At 47.6% G+C, this 5,478-nt stretch overlaps 1 long non-coding RNA gene across 1 annotated transcript; it reads left to right on the top strand.

Annotated features, from left to right (window-relative positions):
• Nucleotides 1–3,053: 3,053 nt before the first annotated feature.
• On the top strand, nt 3,054–4,853 carry LOC123456461. The gene is made up of 2 exons (XR_006634556.1): nt 3,054–3,176; nt 4,686–4,853. It is a non-coding gene; the product is annotated as an uncharacterized LOC123456461 (long non-coding RNA).
• Nucleotides 4,854–5,478: the final 625 nt, after the last annotated feature.

Raw genomic sequence — 5,478 nt, 5'->3', positions numbered from 1 at the left:
CTACCATGCCTGACCAAAAGTCTGTATCTATTAATGCCATATAATTATGTCAACTTTGTCTTCTGGCTTGTGAGTTATTAAATGAAAGTGAATTTTAACAGCTTTTTGTTTTGTTCTGTTTTTCGAGATAGGGTCTCGCTCTAGCCCATGTTTACCTGGAACTCACTATGCAGTCTTCTCATGGTCTTGAATTCATGACAATCCTTCTATCTCTGTCTCCTGAGTACTGGGATTAAAGGCATGCACCATCATGCCTGGCTAATCCTTCTTAAATAGCAAAAAATAAGTCTAAGAATGCCATAATATCATATACATGTATATATAATATCATAAGTGATATTAAGAAATAGTTCTAAAATCTGGGCTGGGGAGATGGCTTAGTGGCTAGGCACTTGCCTGCAAAGGCAAAGGACCTCAGTTCCACTCCCCAGTACCCACGTAAGCCAGATGCACAAGGCGGCACATGCATCTGGAGTTTGATTGCAGTGGCTGGAAGCCCTGACACACTTATTCTCTCTGTCTTTCTCACTCACTCTGCCTCTTTCCCTCTCTCAAATAAATAAAAAAATAATAATAATAAATATTTTTAAAAGAAGTATTTTAAAAAATCAAAATAGGCAGTTGTATTTTACCTTTAGATACCTTTCATGTGCTTAACTAAACTATAAGAAAACATGTTGGAATCCTAATTTAAACACATTTCAGTGTAGGTAGACACAAAAGCAAATCTGGAGGGGGAAATGTAGAATGTAATTGGTTAGAACATTCCTAATTCCACATATTGCTAATTCTTCACTTGAGGCTGTAGCAATTAACTTTCAGATCCCAGAGATAAAAAGACTGCATCTATGGAAATTACTTCCCTCTACCATGAGTCAGTGCTATGGGAGGTCCAGCCAGAAGTGAGTCCAGGCAGGGAAAGTCAGAACAGATCATGAATAGAGTCCATCAAGGAAAACACAGTTGGAAGTGTGGGTGTGAGGTACTGTGCATTGCTGTTTGGAATCACATAGAACATCAAAAACTATGTAATAGATCTATACATGCTTATGTATGTGGTATTGATGTGCATGTGTAGCTAGTGAGAGAAAGTGATACATAAAACACGATTCATAGTCTAAAGAGCTCCTGAAAAGAAAAACAAAATCAATGTGATCTCAGCATAGTTTTCGTGTTTTTGGAAAAGAGAATACATATATGTAAGATATCTTAAAGTGTTCTTGTAATGGTCAGCACATTATTTCATGGCTGTTTATGTACAGTATTCATCCCTGCTTTCAGCTTCACTTCATGGTTTTGATAATTAATCTAATGCCATGAAAGTAAATGTGAAACTCTTACACTCATGCAAAGCTATGGCATAGAAATTGGGTTCTTACCTTGTTCTTCATGTGGAACAGTGAAGCACAGGAAGATTCCTCACATCCTGGCTGGTAGGCCCGCTAATGTGTGAACACTGGGACTCTAAAGGAAGCTCTCCCTAAAAGCGTGGTGAGTGAAGATGGGCCCTCGGCTCACGCTGACCATCCCATGCCTCATACAGAACACCGCGTTAGTCTCTCAACTGTGGCATTGGGCTTATAAGAGTTAACTTCATGATTTGGATAAAAGATACTGTTTTTACATTTAAGTGTAGATTCATTAACTATGGAGATAAATACAACACATGCCACAAAACAATTAAAGGTATAAGAGAGATTCTGTTGTCTTTAAAAGTATTTGGAAATTGAGATTCCAATTTGAGTTGTCTTAGAGGATTGCTTCCCATTTCAAAGCTCAGGCTGCATGCCAAAAAGAATAGTTTGCTTCTTAGTTTCTGGGTTGTTATTTTTTTTTAAGGTAGGGTCTAACTCTCTCCCAGGCTGACGTGGAATTCATACATAGTCCAGGGTGGCATTGAATGCACAGTGATTCTCTTACCTCTGCTTTTCACAAGGGCTGGGAAAAAGGCAGGCACCACTATGCCTAGTCCAAACGAGTAGTTTTAAATATTTATGGGGACTGGAGAGATGATTTAGCAGTTACGGTGCTTGCCTGTGAAGCTTAAGGACCCAGGTTCAGTTCTGTAGAACCAACATAAGCCAGATGCACAAGGTGGCAGAGGAGTCTGGAACTCGTTTGCAGTGCCTGAACTCCTGCTGCGCCCATTCTGCCTCTCTCAAATAAATAAATAATTCATCAGAAGTTAGAAAAGCAAGATTGTCATCATTTTCACATTTGTAAAGAAGATAGCGACATAACTTCTATGCTGATTCAAGGTTAAGTGCACGTTTTGCATTGGGGCCATGGTCTCTCATGGAAAGCTTTGCCTTAACAGCATTGAAGAATTCATTTACAAATGCTAATTTTTTATATTGTTTGTTTTATTTATTTTTTTTTTTTACTTTTATTTGCAAGGAGAGAGAGAGAGGCATACAAGAGTATATGGACAGCCGGGCATGGTGGCACACACCTTTAATCCCAGCACTTGGGAGGCATACGCCGGAGGACTGGCATGAGTTTGTGGCCACTCTGAGACTACGAAGTGAATTCCCGGTCCGCCTGGGTTAGAGAGAGACCTTGAATAAAGAAAAACGAAGAAAGCGAAAAGGAGGGTATGGACGCACCAAGGCCTCTAACTAGTGCAAACATACTCCAGATGCATCTGGCATTATGTTGGTACTGAGGAGTAGAACCCAGGGGTGGTGAGGCTTTGCAAGCAAGTGCCTTAACTGCTGAGCCATCTCTCCATCTCTTTAGCCCTGTGTTTTTTATTTTTATTTTTATTTTATTTATTTATTTATCTATTTATTTATCTATTTATTTATCTATTTATTTATCTATTTATTTATCTATTTATTTATCTATTTATTTATTTATTTATTTATTTATTTGCCGGTGGCTTTGAACCGCTGATCTTCCTTTCTCATTAGAGCAGTGAAACTGCCCCTTGTGGCTACCAGGTTGCGAGGCTTCATCTGCCCTGCGCTTCTTTCCGTCCGCTGTCAGTCACGGTCTGAGGGGCGGGGCTTGAAGCGCTGGCCAATCAGACGCGCAGGCCGGGCCGGGCGGGCTTCCGCTGTCCCGGGCCTTTGTCGCGGGTCGGCCACCTTGGGTCTGCGCCCGGCCGCGTTCTTTCCTGGATTCGGGCTTTGGGTCCTGGGCTCGGTGGCCTGGGCCACAGGGCTGCCGCCACGGTGAGTGTGACGTCCGACGGGGCCGTGAATGTGCAGGAGGCGGAGAGGCGCGGCGGCCTCGGCTCCCGGGCTCCGCTTCCGAGCCGCAGCCCGGCGCTCGGTCCGCGCCTCCCCGCGCTCGCGCCGGCTCCTGGTGCTGCGTGGCGGCGCGGGGCGGCTCCGGGCTCCGGCGACCTCCGGGCGGGGGACCCGTCCCACGCTGCAGCGCTCTCGGTGGCTGTGCCTTGGAGCGCGTGCGGACCGTGAGCCTGGGAGGGAAGCCTTCGCCCCGAGCCTGCACCGCGCACGGGCCCAGGCCTGCAGCCCGCTGCCCGGCACACCCGGAGCCCTTGGCGGGTCACGGTGCCACCGGGAGAAGACCTCCTGGGTTGCTGTTCTTTTGGAGGGGCTGCCCGGCGCCTAGGCTGTGGTGGTGGTGGGCGGGGAGAGGGGGACACTGGCCTCCGATTCCTGTCCATGGGTCCTGGAGGACAGTGGGAAACGGAGCAGCTAGAATGTGTGGCTTTCCTGGTGCCCTGCACCTGGCTGAGTTATTAAAGGGACTTTCGTCACCAGGTGGAGGATGGCCGCTGCACTCTGGGCCTCGCTGGGTGGCTCACCATCACACACCCGGGTTTTCTGACACCAGAAATTCAGCATTAGTGCTCTCAGGACCACCGCGCCTCCCGTGTTCTCCCTGAGCCTCTGGTTATGTGTGTCTAGTCGTCCCTCACCTGATCTTTGAGTTCGTTTTCTCTGGATCTTCGTGATTATCTGTGTGACTGTAGAACTCCAGACCTGTGAGCGGCACCCCCTCGGTCTCTGTAATCCCTGGTTCATGTTTTCCTAGTGTAGCTCTGTGTCTCACCGCCATCTCTTCCAAGGATGCACTACTTTGAGGCACTAGGGTCACGCAGATGTGAATAATCCAGATACCATGCACTTCCTTAGTGGGTGACATTGAGTCCCTGGGTGTGGACATTACCTTGGGACTCACTTTGATCTGTCCAGGCAGTGGCGGGGTGCTAAATAGTCTCTCCCACTGGAATCTCCAGAACACAAGGTGGATCCTGTGAAGTCAGCATTGGATCCAGGTGGGGAGATCCTGAGAGACATGGAGACTTAGTAAGACACCTCAGTAAGCCACAGTTAATGCTCAAGGCCAGGGTCTGGGGCTTGGGGTGAAATTCACTCTCTCCCATACCTGAACAGGTCCCGCTGGCTCCAGACAGGATTTAGAAGCACAGCATCTGGGGAGGCAGGGCATTCTCTTCTACACCTTTTCCTGGTGCATAGGCCCTAACCTTGCGGCTGTCCTGGTTCTCATGGGGACGGGACTGCTGCTGGGGTTGACTCCTTTCATGAGCGACAGGTCAGGGAGGAAGGCTTTGGATACTCAGTGGAAGAGGAAGGAGGCGTGGACTGCAGTCCTGCCCAGGGAACCTGAGATTCCCTGCTTCTCTGGCTTTCCCTGGGACTGTATATTTGACTCTCCATCCTTTCCCGATTTTCTTTCTTTTGTTTTTTCAGGCAATGTCACACTCTACTGTGAAGATGGACCTGAACTCGCTGTAAGGCAAAGGCTTGCCTGATGCTCACAGCAATCCTCTGACCTCTGTCTTCCAAGCACTGAGATTTCTACACATGAGCCACCAATCTTCAGCTATGTGTCTTTTTAAAAATGTTTTCTTCATCTTATCTGTCTGTGTCTCTCTGCCTTCTGTGGCCTGTGTGTAAGACAGTAAAAACCACTGTGTAGCTCTGGTTTGGGGAGGTAGTCTTTCCTGACTGAGACCCCTCCCAGGTGGATGGTTAACACAGGAGGCAGAATACCAGTTGCAGCTATGCCCAGAGGTCTCGCTTCTTCCTGCCTCCTTCCATCTCTCTCTGGGTCTTCTGCCATCAGTTCTCTGTTAAGGTGAAACGGGGGAGGGGGCCAAAACTGGGCGCAGTCTTACTTTCACCAAAGACATGTGTATGCAGATTTGTAATTCCAGCCACTCAGAAGAGTAAGGCAGGAGGTTGGGGACCACACTTCCCCAACAGTCTGGTCTGCAGAGCTATTTCGAGGTCAAACTTGGGTACCTAGTGGCACTCTGTCTCAAATAAACACAAACCAGGAGTGTGAATGTCAGTGACGGAGCATGGGACTGCTGTGACCTGTGCCTCACGTTCATTCCCAGTCACCTCTCAGTGGCACCGCAGGGCAGCCAATTCCTGCCCCTGACTCAGGTTTTTCATTTTCTAAAAGGAGGAATGTTGCTCCCTGCTGGCTAGTGTGTTGTGACTGTAGCATGGCAAGAGTGGAAATTTGCCTGGGGGA

The sequence above is a fragment of the Jaculus jaculus genome, chromosome 23, assembly GCF_020740685.1.
Source record: "Jaculus jaculus isolate mJacJac1 chromosome 23, mJacJac1.mat.Y.cur, whole genome shotgun sequence".
NCBI lineage: Eukaryota > Metazoa > Chordata > Mammalia > Rodentia > Dipodidae > Jaculus > Jaculus jaculus.
Note: the sequence above shows the minus strand (reverse complement) of the source record. Positions and strands in the feature narration are given on the sequence as shown.